Source organism: Leptinotarsa decemlineata, unplaced genomic scaffold, assembly GCF_025532065.1.
Source record: "Leptinotarsa decemlineata unplaced genomic scaffold, Ldec_3_MD MMD2_P_RNA_scaffold_2, whole genome shotgun sequence".
NCBI classification, from domain to species: Eukaryota; Metazoa; Arthropoda; class Insecta; order Coleoptera; family Chrysomelidae; genus Leptinotarsa; species Leptinotarsa decemlineata.
The window spans coordinates 9651706-9669367 of NW_027412529.1; the positions used below are offsets into that span (position 1 = coordinate 9651706).

Genomic DNA, 17662 nt, shown 5'->3' on the forward strand with positions numbered 1-17662 from the left:
GGCGTCGATTACGATGTCATTGACCTAGCAATATTATTATCCTAGGCTATAATGTGCTCGTGATAACGAAATTATAAGAGCTATTCATATGAGAAAGAGAATTCATAACTCACTATCTCGAGTCTAATAACAGATGAGCAGATTCATAACTTGACAGTTGTTGCGTCTCAAATGTCGAAATATTTCGTTGAACTGTCATTTCGTCTTCAAATATGTAGTTCATAACAATAAACAAGAATAAAAATAAAGATTGGGAAGTGAAAAAGAGTGTATTTTATAAATAACATTGATATTTTTCCTAAAGTGCCTCACCTGATAACAAAATGAGAGTAACTTAAATCTTAAATACCGTTATTTCTCACCAACTTATGAGCTTATTCGTGAAGTAGCTGCTGGAACGTTAGACTTGAGTGCCAATGGTACTGCGTTTAATCCCAAGTTCAAGTTTTTTTTCACAGAAAAATCTCTATGTAGAAAAACTAAATCATTTCTCAATCCCCTACGCACGCCATTGCTCTAGATTCTCCATGTGCGACTTGCCTGGATATCATCTCCAGACCTCATTGTTTGTCTTTTAGCTGATTCACGCCAACTCCGCTTTATCGGGGTCGTTCGCATCGCGCGAAAAAAATCCGGACTCCGGGTCTGTCATAATTTCAGTTGCCTGCGGCCAAGCGATCAGTTGTGAATCGATGATCCGTGCGATTTTACGATTTCATCGGGCAAACATTTATCGACTGATGATAACGCCACGCCGCACGTTGATGCTTCTTTGTCTGTCGAGTCGCGAGTTCTTCGAACATCTGAAGATTATGAGGGTTGCAGTGTGATCTGCCGCTGCGGAAATGCAGGTGAGGTCCTTTTGCGCAGGCGCGTACTTACGCACTTCTTCGAAAAATTAACGCAGTACTTCAATGAATAATTTTTATTTGTAATCTGACAGAAAATGAAACATTCGCAGAGTGGATCTACATATTATAAGTAATTGTATCACTTTGTAAACCATCATTCAGATAGAAGTGAAACGAAAATGAAAAATAGTGTTCAGAGAAGTTAACGCAAAATGCACATGATCTTCACCAGTATATCAACGTCTCATCGTCGGCCCTTACTTGAATCTACAACATATTTCATGTTGGGCCAAACCTCTCAAAATGTGGATCACTTTCCCTGTTCCTGCAGGTTGTTTGGTTAGATCGATTCCGCTCTTAATCGCCTACCAAGGATATACCAGATGTCAAACCCTCAACTATGTCGTCATCTATTTTTGCACTTCTTCGTTACCCATTTTCATTTTTTGTTATTTTTCAGCTTCATCGCCATTGTTTTTTCATACCTCCCACATATTCTCATGTGTATCTCTCTTAGATCTTTGATATATAGTTCGAGTCTTTCACTTGGGTCTGTTTCATCTTTATCATCTTCTCCCAAATCTTTCTCCAATTTCCAATACACTACGTCTTAAATCTTCCTCTACTTCTTTGCCTCCTTTTTTGCTCCATACAGGACTATCGAATCAATAGGGGGCTTAGAATGCAATCCTGGCAAACTTACTAGGCTGTTACATAAATTTTGAGAACTGCCAAACGACCTGTCCGATATGAATAGATTAGCTATGACACCCAGTAGTGTGCCAGTATGGGTAATCCCACGAGAGAACCTTGATGATGGGGTCTACTGGGAAAATAACCGAAAAAATTTTACAATAGAACTTTATTGGACTTGAGTTTGTTTGTAGCAGCCTTTATAGTGTGTTAGCAACACCGATGACTTGTTCTATGTTTTCATACTAATGTATCTGAAAATGTATGACGGGGCTTTGACTGTACACAATGCAAAAAAAAATGTCCCATGAGTTGCTCAACTTTTGACCAACCATTGTCTAATTATTACGTTGAGTTTTGGAATTGCAGAGGTGGGAGAAAACGCGATAACCCCTTGAGGATCCAGTTTTTCCTGAAGTCAAATGGAAGTCAAAAGACTTCCATTTTTGTATGCGATTGTTGAATAATGCAAGATTAACACACTATAGACCAGCTATTTTAGGATCTCAATACACAAATCACTAGACACTCTTAATCGCCTACCAAGGATATCCCAGATATCAAATTCTCAGCTATGTCATCCCAAGTATTTGTGCACTTCTTGTATTTCTTTGGTACTCAATTTCATTTTGTGTTGTTTTTCAGCTTTATCGTCATTATTTGTTTTTGTTACTCACCAAAGATCCTCATATTTACCTCTTTTAGAAATTAGATGTATATTATCTCCAGTGTTGCGTCTTTATTTGTAATTTTCTACTGTTATTAGTATCATTATTGTTGGCATGGAGCGACTCCTAAAAGTGCATGCTCAAGACTCGATTGGAGTATGCTTATCCATCTAAACCATATTAATATTTTTTTTTGCTCTATACTCTTGTGCATTCTTCAACTGTTTGGTAACTCAGTTTAACCTCACCTTTTGTTGTGCAATCCAGTGAAGCTGGAGAAAGAACACTCCAAGAAAGGGCCTCTTCAGAAGCAGGGATTTGTGCTAGGAATTCGATGAGTTCGCTTCATGCCTCAATTCTCACAGTCCACTCTCCTTTCATTTTTAATTATTTTTTCGAGTATTCGAAGACGCGACATCCAGTCTTCCACCTAAGGATGTTTCATCTCTAGCATCCTCTGAAATTTCCATATCTTTTTTCAATATACTACCTTTTGGTCTCTACTTCTTTGCCTCCTTTTTTGCTCCATCCGACTGTCGTAAACAGTAAGAGGCTTAGGATTCAATCCTGACCAGAACTTGGACTGGATCCCGAGGAGTACTCAACTTATGACCAACCATTCTCCAGAAAAATGTAATAAACTTCCAAACGAAGGGCCTGTTCAAATTAATACACGTAACATGAGTTTTGGAATGGTAGAGGTGAGGATGTTGTGTTTTCCGGACACACATGGAAGTCAAAAGGCAATTTGAATACAATGATTGAAAAATGCATGATTAACACACTCTAGGCTGGCTATTTTGGGATACACAAATCACTACCTAAACTTACTCTTGCTTCTTTGACCTATCTAACGACTATACTTTTCTTGCGCCTGTCACCTGTGAGTAGTTAATTTGAACCAACTATGTCTACTATAATTTTCCTGCCAGACGAAAAAATCCAAACCGAACGCCGGCCAAATGAAAACGAAAGCGTCTGAAACATTATGAATAGGTCTTGTTATGTTCCCAACCCGCGAATCACGTCGAAAATTACATAAGGCGAGCATGTATACGATAATCCTTTCAATTTCCACAACACTCGGGCGCCAAAGCAACAAAGCGCCCAACCAATTACGATGCCGACGATGCCGTCGAATCACAATTACGTTTCCATCATTCAATCGAAATTATCGTGTTCGCGACGAACTCTTCAAAAACATGCAATTTTATCGATGGCAGCGTGTTAGTATTCTTGCGCGATAAGAGAAGAACCGCGCCAGATCCCGGTACCCGCAAATTACCACAGTCACGGCTCCGTATCATCAGGCATTGCGCAAACTAGATTGGTGCTGTATTGAAGTGCATTTGGATGAGTTGTTATGATTGAATAATACCTTCGAGTGTTCGTGAAGGCGAGAAAATATGTATGAAAAATATTTGGTTATAGCTTTCAAGTCGTTTTTGAAATGTGGTGAGTTGTTTGACTGCTTTCGTGGTTATTAAAAAAGCTAAAAGAAAGAACTCAAATCTCTGCCGCATAATGAATCTAACACTAACAGTGCTTCCATTCACTATTGCAGCAAAGCGTTTTTATCAACGAAAGTCTTAATGATAAAGAATTAACAGAAGAACCAAAAAAACTAGAGGTGGATTACGTAGGAATATCAAAAACAAAGAAGACAAACAATAGTTTAAAGGAGATGCCCAATGGATATTGAAATAGTTTTTTCGGGATGAAGGTAGAACTGAAGTGACAATGTGATGAAAAAAAGATAGAGTATGTGAAGAAGAAGAAATGTATTAATAAGGAGTGAAGTAATTACATTAATATCAGCTAAGAAACCCAATTAAAGTGCAGCAAAAACAGAAAAAAGTTAATTCTTTGAGCAACTTCTGAATGTTGTTGATGTTTGCAGAAATAGAACCATAATATCAGGAGGTATTAATGGAAGAGTAGGAAATAAGAACACTATGATAGAATGATGTTAAAAAACGAGAATGGAACAAAGTGATAAAATTCTTTCTGGAAAATGAACTAAGAAATTTTATTTACAAGAAAATACGCAAAATTACCAGTCAAATTTTCTTCAACTCGAAGTCAATATTTGAAGTTACTTCTTTCTTGAAAATGATATAAGATAGCGATTAGAAGTGGTTGATATCTCCTGATGATCAAGATGAAATTACAGAATATGAATATAAGGAAAAAGATAGATGATAGAAAGATAGATAGATAGATCTTCATTTAAATAGGATATCCTAATAATACACAAATCAACTAGAATGGTAGAAATAAAAAAAGGTATGTGTTACATATAGAAATGACTTAAATGTATGACAAACATAAGTTCAATAAAATACTTTCAAAGACATTCTACAAAAACAGCAACATTATACATTCGAAAAATTTCAATGTAACATGTAGAAAGATAAATTACATAATTCTTTGAAGTATATAACGAACATTAGATGAATGGAATTATACAAATTACAGCTACAGGTAACAAAGACATAATACATATCATATTTGTACATTTAAAACAAATTTCTTCAGTTCATTTTTGAACATATTCAGAGATGGGCTATTTTTAATTGCATTAAGTAATTTGTTGAACCGATCAAAACCCTTGAAAAACAATGAGTTCATAGTATTTTTGTTTTTTGTTCTGTTAATATATAAGTATTATTTCGAGTGAAGTGGTGGCGAATATCGTGGTGAAAGACAATATACTGATTAAAATAAGATGGTCCTAAATTGTTTAATATTTTGTATACGAAGATCATTGTGAAGTATAGCAGTCTTTGGGAAATGGATTGCCAATCTAAAACATTGAGCATAATAGTGATAGGAGTATCTCTACGGCACATCAAAATGATTCTCATACCACGATTCTGAAGTTTTTGGAGTTGAGACAATTTATTCTGATTGAATAGATATAGGATAGAGGAACAATAGTCGAAGTGTGGCTGAACAATTGACTTGTACACTGTGATACTTGACTCCGTTGAAAGATTATTGGCAATTCTAGAAAAAAAGAATAATTTCTTTGAAATTTTTTTATGAATATACTCAAAATGTTCATCATACGATAGAGTGTTATCTATCTGGAATCCCAGATATTTAGTTGAATTAATTCACTATTTCAATTTTGTCATCATCAATGTTGAGATTAATAGTTTTAGAGTCTATTTGGTTGTATTTAAACTTAGTGGTGATTATCATCGCTTTTGTTTTCATCACATTCAGCTTGAGTTTATTAATATTTAAATACTTGTTGACACTTGCTAGAGTATCATTCATTTTTTGTATAGCCATCGTAAGGTTCACATCGCTACATGCCAATAGAGTATCATCAGCAAAAAAGTTCATAAATTCACAGTCGACAAACAATGGCATGTCGTTTAAATATAGTATGAATAGAAGGGGTCCCAGAACACTACCCTGGGGAACTCCAACGTAATTGTCAATTTCACAAGAGAACATGTCTTTAACTCTTACCCGTTGTTTTCTGTTGGTCAAGTAATTAGATAACCAATTATACACTTTGCCCTCAATTCCATATATATTCAATTTGGCTAGTAGTATAGACCTATCAATGGTCTCAAATGCTCATTTGAGGTCAAGGAACACGACTACAACAAACTTATTATTATCCAGCTCAGATTCAAATTTGTTTAGAGGTAGTTGCACTGATGACTCACACGAATGCAATTTGCGAAAACCCGATTGATTGTTGATTAAAATGTCGTTTTTTTTCCACATATTCTATTAGTTGGTTATATACTGCTGTTTCAAGTACCTTCTCAATCGGAGGTAAAGTGTTGATTGGCCCGAATTCTTTACATTTAATAGTATGAGGAATTTTGGGTATAGGAACAATAGTACTACTTTTCAATCTTTCCGATATTTCGCCAGTTTCAAGAGAGGTGTTGATAAGGTGCAATATAACGTGACCGATAGTCTCAAAAACTTGTTTCAATATTTTGAAGTTGAGGATTTCATGTATACCGCACTTATTATCCAAGGAAATTATAATTTTACGTAGGTCATTTAACGAAAGCAACCTGAATTCAGAGAGAGTTTTGTATAAATTAAAGTTTTTATTGTACCATGACTCTGAATAGTCAATGCTCGCTACAATTTCATTTATGCTTTCAACAAAATAATTGTTGAAGTAATCTGATATTTCAGTAACATCTTTTACTAATATAAATTCACCAGTTTTCTCAAACTGAATACAATTTGGAAAGTCAATGTCATCTCCTTTAATTAGTTTTTTGAGAGTTTTCCACATTTGTTTAGAGTTGTTTCTATACCGATCAATTTTTTCAAAATAATATTGATCTTTTTTTCTTTTCAACACTGACAACATCATTTCTCAATTTCTTGAAAGTTTCCCAGTTATTTTGTTTTTCTAGATTTGAACAGTTTCTGAAAGGTCTGTATGCCCCAGCACGTTCCTTAAATTTACAGTGAACTTCGTTATCAAACCATGGCAAATGACTGTTAATACTACAATTTTGTATTGGAGAAGTATCATCAAAAACTGCTTTGCAATTATTCAGTATTTCTTTATAAATAACTTCAACATCAGTAGAATTTAAAGACCATTTACATGATATTAAGTTAATTTTTATAAGGTCCAAATTGCTTTCACTTAAGTTTCTATATTTTTTTATAGTTTGATTTTCGTTATTATGAATATTAGTAAAGTTGACAGTGATTGTTGAATGGTCTGTTATTATTGAATATGAGTGCACCGACGCTTAACATCTATTTACGTTCGTTAATACATAATCTATTAGCGATTCGCTGTGGTTAGTAACTCTAGTTGGTTCATTGACGAACAATACGAACAAGACGAACAAAACTGAAAAATATTTAATTTTACCAGTTAAGACAAGGAGAAACGAAATAAAATAGTGAGAAATTATAGAAGAGAAGATGAGGTGAAGGGAAAGTAAAGTAGAGGAAAAATAGATAAATAACATTAATTGCAAAAATTGCGTTAGTAGGAAAATAAAAAGAAGGAAAATCATAAAAAAAGACTGATTAGGGACGATCATATTTGAACAGATTGTTGAAGAAGAGAAACAGAAGTGGACACAATTATCATATAGAAAAGGATTTCGAAGAACAACGAAGGAAAGATAAAGGAAAGTCTTGGAAGGAATTCGGAATATGGTGAATATCAGGAAATATCAGAAGAATGTTGTATCATGATGTACTGAAAAAATAACGGGAAATGTGATTTAGATTCGTAAAAATATTTTATAGAATTTCTAGGTGGTATTTGTAACGAAACGTTTCAAAAAATCACTTATAATGAATAAACTCAAATTAAATGAAATGATTATTCGCAAGGCCTGAAAAATGAAAAAACCCAGACTGAAAAATCACTAGAAGCATGGAGAAAGCAGTACCAGAAACGGGCATACTGAATTCATAAGCAATTATAAATAAAGCTCTCAAGGAAGATATCACAGAGGAATGGCAAATGGGAATCATCACTAACTAATATAGTAGTAAAACTATATGCAAGACTTTTGGAAACGATGGAAAATACCTTGGGGGAAATGCAATTCAGCTCAAGACCAAATAGAGACCTTTCTCATAATGAAACAAATGGAAGTCAGCTCATTTCAAGTCTTCTCAAGACTGGTGAAAAGGTGTCTGAGCCCATCCAAGGAGATATGTACCCAAAATAGGGTCACTCTAGCTTGGGTACCCGGACATGAGGGTCACAAGGGCAATGAGGAAGCCGATGTTGTAGGCCGTGAAAGCTCATCCAAGGCTATGATTGCTCCAGAACCCTTCTGCGGGGTAGCGAAAGCATGTATAAAGACATCCATAAACTCATGAATGCAAGCCGAATCGATAGAATGGTGGAATAAGCTCCCAGGAATGAGGCAGGCGAAAGAGTTCATGAAGAAACCATCGCCCAAATTCACGGAAAATCTGCTAAACCACAACCGTAAAGTTGTAAGGTTAGTGGTGGATCTATTAACGGGGCATAGCTGGCTTATTAAACATATGAGCAACATGGGTTTGACATGGTTCTGTTAAGAAGAGGAAGAAACCGCACTGCATCTGCTCCCCGTCAATCTAATCCAATCTAGATGGAGCGATAACGGAGACAAAGAAGAAGATAGATGAGGATACGAAGTAGTATATTGGAATTGAAAAAAAATTGAGAATCTTGCTGAAAATGAAACAACCAAACCAAAAGTCAAGAAGAAAACATGGGGAGCAGTGGCGAAAATACAAAAATAATGGTGATACACAAAATGAAAATGAGTAACAAAACATTACAAGTAGTGAAAAAATTGTTGGCATGACATGGTTGAGGGTTTGAAGCTCTCCAACAATAACTAAACACTCGATAAAGAAAAACAGAGATGATGTGAGATGTGCCGTGGTTCAGAAGAAGTACAATAGCCCATACAAAATAAAAAGAAGTTCAAGAATATATGGGAAATATCGTTGACAGAAACTCAATTGTCACATCTGTGATGAAAAAAAATCTAACCTTCGTATTGTTTTTTCAGCCACTTGTATCGAACATAAACGAGAAATTAAACCAGTGTTGTGATATTTGAGATGTATTGTAATAAACTTGAAAATTATTTTCATTTCCTACAATTCTCAAGTAGTTAGTAGAGGATTGTAGGAATTTCCTCCCGCTGAATTATATTTGCATAAAACTGATGTTTGTTGCGTGATTTTATCCAGCTCATGTTTCAAGGAAGCTATTTTTAGAAAACAAAAAGCCGTTTTCTGGACTGTCACCACTTTCTCGTTTTCCAGATTAAAAACTTGGATGTAACATATTTCACACTTTATAACACTCGTAAAACTTTCATACCACTTCATAGCCCTCGCATATATCTTAATGCGCTTTATAAAGAGGATAGCATCCCGCTCCCATATTTAATATAAAACACAGTATAGTACAGCCAGCATACGAATATTGCTTCATCTATCACGCTATGATGGAGAACGTTTTCAGCGTCGACTTTCAGTAAAAAAACTCCATGAATTTCGAGTTAATAAATCCACTCTGACGTTATTTATCTACTTGGTAAAATCGCATATGTATCATAGATTGACGTAGTTGTGGTTTTTCTACAGGAGCGTTTATTTCAAAACTTCCTTTGAGAGCATATTGAGTCAACATACAAACCCTCAAAATTATTTTGTGCATCAAACTGTGATTGATGGAAAAAACTCTTGACAAAAAACTGCAATGAGTTTGAACTCGCTCATGTTTTAATATTCTACAGGGTGTAACTGAATAAGTGTAAAACATTCAAGGAGGTGATTCCTCATCGAAAAAAAAATAGGATCTTTCATATAAAGAAACTTCATTGGATCATCCCTTGTTAAGATGCAGCCCCTTAAAGGGGGTACATAAAATGTGTATAACAATTTTTTTCACAAGCACTGAAAAAGTTACAATATTGAAATTAACCTGACGTTTTGTACTACCAAAAAGACACTTAGCCAGAAATTTATTTGGTTTACCCCATGGTTGTAAGGGGTTGAAAACGCAACCCCTAAAATGTATTTCCAATGTAACTTGTCTTATTATTTATTTACCATTCAAAAATTTATTTCCGATAGCCTGTTTCATTCTAAACAAAAAATGTTTCTTGGGTTTTTTCCCAAAATAAACCAGTTCGCAGCAAAAAATTATTTTACGAACAACTACAGAGATACATCGTCATAAATGCAAACTGGATTTATTGTTATTTCGTAGTTAGTACCTGCATTAAACGATTAAAGGTTGATAAACAAAACTAATTAATTAATAACAAATCACACAACATGTAGAAATCATAGTAAATGTTCAATATGTCTACCTTCAGACATTACGCATGCGTCTAGACGTCGGCGCATTGAGCCACGTATTCGCTCAAATATTCCTGGAGTCTCTCTCTCCTGCACGCATCGATAATGCGGTTTCTCAATTAAGTCCTTCACATCGCGAACAGGAGTACGATAAACCAAATGCTGTAAATGACCCCAAATAGAGAAATCGAGAGTATTGAGATCCGGGGATCGAGCGGGCCAGTTCTGTGGTCCTCCTCGACCTATCCACTGATTTGCATATGTTTCAGTTAAATGCTGACGTGCTACTTGATTAAAATGGGCGGAAGCCTCATCATGCATAAAGAACATATCCCTTCTGACGCCCAAAGGAACTTCCTCCAGCAGAACTGGATGCACTTCTCTTAAAAATTGAACGTATGCCTCACCATTTAATCGAGGAGGTAAAAAATGAGGCCCAATTAAATCATCCCCAATAACTCCGAGCCACACGTTAAGAGAAAACTGTTCTTGGTGGTTAGTTTCGACAATAGCGTGAGGGTTTTCATCAGCCCATATGTGGTAATTATGAAAATTAATAATCTTGTCCCGAGGAAAACTACATTCTTCTGTGAATTCTGTCGTCTTCAGAAAGTCACAATTTCTTCTAATCATTTCCAGCATCCAATTGTCGGAAAGTCTCGCGGTGACAGTGCCTGTACTCGTTGCAGATAGTAAGGGTATAAGAGTTGTTCCTTTAAAATTCGAAATACCGTCATATGATCAACATTTAGCTGGAAAGCAATCTTTCTAGTACTTGTAGTAGGTTGTTCTTCAATCAAATTAAGTACTGCTTCCTCAAGCTGTGGTGTTCGTACTTCTCGATGGCGACCACAATCCTGCGTTCTTTTGGCGAATGAACCATATTCTCGTAATCGTTGATGAAGTCGAGCAAATATTCTATGTGAAGGATGCTGCCGTTGAGGATACATTTCAACATATCTTCTAGAAGATTCTAACCCATTCCCCTGCGACAGACCGTAAACGTAATGCCTATCAACCATTTACTCATTTGTGTATGCCATTTTAATAACAAGTGAATTAGTAAAGTAACAAATTAAGAACAGAACAGCAACACACAATTAGTATTAAGTCAATTTCGAAAATTCACAAACGGACAGCGTCATGCCAATTTAATTGTCACTATCGCTAATAGCGACCTTCTAGATATATTAGTTTCGTATTTTCGCATTTATGATAATGTATCTCTGTTCCTAAAATAATTTTTTGCTGCGAACTGGTTTATTTTGGGCAAAAAACCCAAGAGACATTTTTTGTTTAGAATGAAACCGGCTATCGGAAATAAATTTTTGAATGGTAAATAAATAATAAGACAAGTTACATTGGAAATAAATTTTAGGGGTTGCGTTTTCCTCTCTTTACAACCATGGGGTAAACCAACTAAATTTCTGGCTAAGTGTCTTTTTTGTAGTACAAAACGTCAGGTTAATTTCAATATTGTAACTTTTTCAGTGCTTGTGAAAAAAATTGTTATACACATTTTATGTACCCCCTTTAAGGGGCTGCATCTCAACAAGGGATGATCCAATGAAGTTTCTTTATATGAAAGATCCTATCTTTTTTTCGATGAGGAATCACCTTAAATGTTTTACACTTATTTAGTTACACCTTGTATAGTGTAATGATGGACAAAGTCTTTGCCTTTAACCCATCACTCTCAAATTTGTGTGTTAGACATCTGGTATCGAAGCCTATATTTTCCAACCATATTATTAACGAGTTCAATACCACTTTTTTTATTCCAAAAATGAAATCGGATGTGATTTGAAGAATAGCGTTGAAAAAAAATTCTGCTGAACGAATCGAATGCATCGAAAAACAACCACAAAGAAGCGGTTCAACGGAAGGTGGCGTGACGTCACCAGATATACGAATTGCTGAGCCGGCTAGGAATCGGTATCGATTCAAGACTTTTCTGTGGTGTGAAAGTTGAATTGGGGGAAAACCACCAGAGGCTGTGTCCCATTTTTGTTTTTGTTGCGAGGATCGTTTTAATGGACTGATTTTTTTTTCGAATTGATAACAAAACAAATACATTCACACCTGTTGCTAAAAATGGGGGACAAAACTTTATCACTAGAACATACCAGTAGACTCAAATATATCGTTTAACTTGCATTTTTGATTGTTTGAAATTTTAATTTGAATAATTCAACTCTATAAACGTTTTTAATCATTGAATTTGAATAAAAAACTCATCAACAGCAAAAACATAATTTTTTATAATTCAGTAAGTTAAGAATAGTCAAATATAATTATAATTTGTAATTTTGTATGCATTTTAGCTTGAAATATATTCATGTAATAATAATGATTAAACAGAGGGCTGTCACACTGCATAGGAATCTTTGTGACCATGTGTCACTCGAAGAACACAATAATGGATGTTTATACTGAAAAAATGGGTAGAAATTACGTATACTTAACGTCGAATTTAGCACGTTATATAAATATCATCACTAAAACTTGATTACTCATCGTTTTGTGAACCTCAAATTGAGATCTGAGTTTTTTTTAATGTTACATAATTATTCAATTATAAACAAACTTCAGCGTTCAAAAGTCTCAGCATCTTTATCGAATTTCAATCTCTTTGTCGTGTTTGTGATAGTTTGCCAAAGGTTCTTTAACGGCTATTAATTACGAGTGGGACCCTCTCCAACCAAACTTCGTACAAAAAATTGCAGGAAAACAAGAAAATTTTTCATTTTTTGAAACATCACCTCTATCTGCAAATTTTATCAATTTTTGTGTGGTTTTCGTAAAATATTTTTTTCTTATCAAAAACGGTCATTTATTTGAACATATCCTACAAATTAGTTTATTTATGGTCCGGAAAATCTGAGATTGACCAATTATTTTCTGTTACAGACTATAAAAATCATAGTTTTTTCTCATAGGATTGCGGGGGGCCATTAGTACTAAAACAAAGTTTTGCTGCGAATTTTCAACTAATGCGAAACACAACTGATGTTAAGGTTTCCTTTCCATAAACTTGTTGCTTTGTTTCAAAAATTTCAAAGAACATGATAATGCGACATATATGTTTCGGTAATTTTTTTTTTCATTGAAGTATAACATTCAATGGAGTATATTTCTCGAATGGTTAGTGCAGTACGTATTTAGTTTTACATATTATTAATCCAATACAAACCCACCTTTACGTCAGTATACCTATTGATTATCTTCTAAAAGTCACGAGGCGTTTTATTGGCAAACCTGATTAGGAATTTGTTCAGAGTCAAGGTCAAGTACGTATTCTTTAATAAACACCTGTTCTGACCACACGTAACAATTATAGTGCAAAAGCGGGTCATAGTCGCCGGCAAATTTTTATTGAAAGGGACCATCTAAACCTAAGCACTGATTTTGAATGATATAATTTTCGGTAAAACATGTGTGAAGGAAGATATGCAAAAAACTCGGGAAAATTTAAAGTAACTTTAAATTACGAAGTGACCTCAATAGTAATAATAATAATAATAATGATAGTTTATTAGTTCTTTAGATTATGTCTAGCATAATATAGAAAAAGTCAGTGTAGTACAGTATCAGTTATAAAAAAAATGATGTATAAGATAAATTAATATTTAAAACATTTTTCACAATGTGTGGTCAATATAATAAATATAGTAATTGATGTAACTTAGTGCATGAAAGCACTATAATATAATAGTAATGATGGTTAATTATTTGTTATTGGTTCTTATGACTATTTCTTACATAATACTGAACAAGTCAGGTGTCAGGAACAGTTTGTCCACGCGAATTTTTGAGAATACAAATAAGAGACTTAAATTATAAACATATTACAGATTACAGATCATATATAAGAACATCTGAAGGTAATAAAAAACAAGTGGTTTGATAAAATATAAAATATGAAAATATGCATGCGTACATAAAATATAAAATCTGCGTCTCCCAAATACTCACTTATAGAGCAATACGGTTTTTTACACGCTTCATATTAGCTTCACCTGTATGAATGTATGTTTGTTTACATGTATGTTTGTTTGTAACTCTCAAGCTCGGGATCTGTATTGACAGAATTATCGCTTGATCTATTCGCGGGCAGATGGCGCTGTACGTAACTATCAATTATTGCTTGATCTATTTGCGGGCAGATGGCGTTGTATGTAACTATCAATTATTGCTTGAGCTATTCGCGGGCAGATGGCACTATACGTAACTTCCTTGATAGGTTATTCAAAAAAAAAATCAAAATAAAAAACATATTTTAAGAATTATAAGTGTTGGCGAAATTTTATACTATACAGATGAAATATTTAAATATTTTTAATTACCCGTGATTCAGTACAGAAAAATGTTTTGAACGAAATGGAAGATACATTTTAAACTCTAACTCGATTATTTGAGAGCAGCTGTACCAATAAATTCTCACAGCTTACCTTCCTGGCCACTCCAACGATATTTCTAACCGCTCTTTTCTGGAGTTTTGAGTACCCTATCGGCCTCATGAGATACTCCCCATACTATGATTCCATATGTGACTGAAAGTGTGTAAAATATATCATCATCAATACATATTTTCTATTCTTGGCAGTGAATACGCAAATTAGGCAATGGATATTCCAATTACAATAAATCTCGATTCAAAGTCATTCTGTTCGATGTCAATAAATTCTTGAATAGCAATTCGATCCTCAGTGTCGCCATGAAACATGCAACCTAGGCGAAATTTCGAAAGCCGCGCCAAGTGTTATGTCAAACGTTTATCGGCGATAAATAATTCGCAATCTACAATAACCACTCGAATTGTCAATATTTATGACGGAAAATGCGGCTACACTGAGTCGTACCGCGAAACATGAACGTTAAATTCCGCTAGTCAATTCAGTTTCACCTACGCCGCACTCCTTATTCGAAACACGGTCTTTTTTTTCGGTTTCACTTACAATCATGTTGCTTTCGTTCGCGCCAATAAAAATGGGTCATGATGAGCGTAGGAGGAAAGGAAAGGATAGAGAAATATTGAAACTTATGCAGTGATGCTGGGTTGCGAAACATGACAGTTGCAGTTGCAGAAGAAACGATTATTTGATTTTTTCGGGTTAATGAGTCGAGATTTGCAGGTTTTTGGGTCGCACGTTTCGTCTGCAACTGTGGCAGGCATTAACAAAGACGCAGTTGTAGACGAATCGTCAGGTCCAAAAAAATGCAACCCACAATTAATGAACCCAAAAATAATACACACCATAATAAAAAAATAAAATTCCTTAGTTCAAATTTTTTATTCTGCTTTGTAAAATCAAGTAGGAACTCTACAAGTAGTAGTCATGTTATCGACGAATAGAAATCGGAGAATGCCGGATGGTTATCGCCGTCGTGTTATCAATGTTCAGTTCAGGAACTGATCGCGATTTGAGTGTTGAAATTCGATATTGGTGCAGTTATAATTACTTAAAATTTCTGTTTAAATTGTGTCGTCCTTGGACAAGTACTAATAGAAATAACGAGTGTGATAACTACGCTAACTATTACAAGCAACATCAGATTTGATCAAATTCCTTTCTCAACTGTACGTAAAATAGTCAAAAGTAAACCTTATGAACGCAAGACGCGATGTGATACAGGAGTACCAAAACCTTTGGATGTGCATCTAATAAAATCATTAAAAAAACCAATATACGACGACAAAAGCAATGAGATTCCTACAACTGAAATCATGAGGAAGAAATTGAATACTTCCGGCCATAACGTAAGCTGCTATGACAAAACTCTTCAGAATTAGATGAAAAACTGGGATTTTGATTTAAAATATGAAACAAACGTCAAGCAGTTATGGAACGCAGAAGAATAGTGGAAGAAATACTTAGAACAAATAACTAAATATAGACAAGAACAACGGCAAATTTTCTATTTGGACGAAACTTGGTATGACTCACGACACATTACAAAAGGGTGGACTGATGGTTCGAGAATGTGTACACCTAACATGCCTGCAAACAAAGGATTGCGACTAATCATTGTGCATTGCGGAGGAAGTAAAGGATGAGTTCCGAATTCTTTGAAATTATATGAAAAAAAACTTGAGGACTTCAATGTTGACTATCATACGAACATGGAAGCTAATATTTTCGATGAATGATTTGAAAACACCCCAAATTTGGAGGCGAATAGTGTAATAGTTCTTGACAACGCTTCCTATCATTCGTGACAGCTCATCAAAGTACCGAATAAAAATTCGAGGAAAGATGCAAAAGAAAGTTTTTTAATGGATAACAATATTTTGAAGATTGGTATATGAAAAACCAACTATTTGAAGTTTTACAGTTAAAAACATTTGAAAAAGTGTATGCCTTTGAGAGTATAACTGAAAAGTATGGACACACCATACTGAGACTTCCCCCCTATCTTTGTGTTTTCAATTCCATCGAGTTGATTTCGGGAAAATTGAAACGAAGCATCAGACGTAAAAATAATTCTTCCAAAATTTGATAAGATGGTAATAGAGCCAATTAAAGAAGAAGTATCTAATATTACCGATGACTGGCAGAAAAGGATTAAAAAAGTAATTTTACTTCAAAAATTGGACACATCCATATTAATGGTGGAATCAAATTCATTAGTAATTTAATTGACGACATATACAAAGAATACGGAAGAGGAATTATCAGAAGCTTTCGAAAAAAGTTAGTGAAGTGTTCTTGAAGCGATCGATTGTAATATGTGAGTATTTTCCATTATCACCCTGTTATTTGAATCTCTACTTTCCCACTCACCTATATAAACGAAATATTTATTATATAGTTAATGTGACTCTTATATAATCAGAAATTATTATTGAATAAAAAAAATTGTTAGCTTAAAGGGGAGCTGTTGGAAGGTAGGTTGCACTATATCGTTTACTTGAATTATACCTGGGATTTCTGAACAACAATATTGATTATCCAAAAGCAATGAATGATTTTAATATTCGATTTGATTGATCTTATTCGAAGTTCATACAATATATTCTACAGTCTTGATTCAGTAGTAGATCTGGATATTCTAGATATTCCAAATGCTCTAATTTCAGTTTGATGAATGTAACAACGGTACAGTCTAATTCTAGATTTCAAATTAATCTGATAAATAAACCGGGAAATTTCAACTCTAATTAATTAAGTTCTTCGAGAGATAACGAATTTAGGGTACGAGTATACATTGATTTGCGGACTTATCACTTAACAATGAATACTCAAATTGTCACGCAAGTCGCAGCTTGAGACAATGTCTTCTTCGGATTAATTTTCCTTCGTCGATACAAAATATCAAGTAGATGTCTGTCATCTGCGAACATCTATGTTCTCTTGTGCGGGTGTGAAATTATCTACATCCACAAACTACACTGAGAAACAAATATCGAGTTATTATTTTTTCATTTACCGACTGTGTACACCTACAATTTTTCTTATTGACTGATTTAGTGAAAAAGAGAACCATACTAGTTTATTAAACTGTCTGAAGGGGTGAAAATAAAATGAAAAAATTTTTTTAAATCGTAACATGAAAAATCGACTTTATACACCTACAAAATTGAGACACGTTATTCCTGATGATCTATTCGAC

The 17662-nt window shown here is 34.4% G+C and overlaps 1 protein-coding gene and 1 long non-coding RNA gene across 7 annotated transcripts in view; both read left to right on the forward strand.

The window, feature by feature from the left end:
• The window catches only part of LOC111505570 (Rap GTPase activating protein 1), a 923489-nt gene that overhangs the window by 576863 nt on the left and 328964 nt on the right, over positions 1 to 17662 (forward strand). The gene's annotated exons all lie outside the window — the stretch shown is intronic.
• LOC141485755 (uncharacterized) overlaps positions 3078 to 17662 on the forward strand; it is a 103918-nt gene continuing 89333 nt past the window's right edge. Inside the window, exon 1 of the long non-coding RNA XR_012467423.1 lies at positions 3078 to 3667. This is a non-coding gene — a long non-coding RNA (uncharacterized lncRNA). The remainder of the gene's footprint in view (positions 3668 to 17662) is intronic.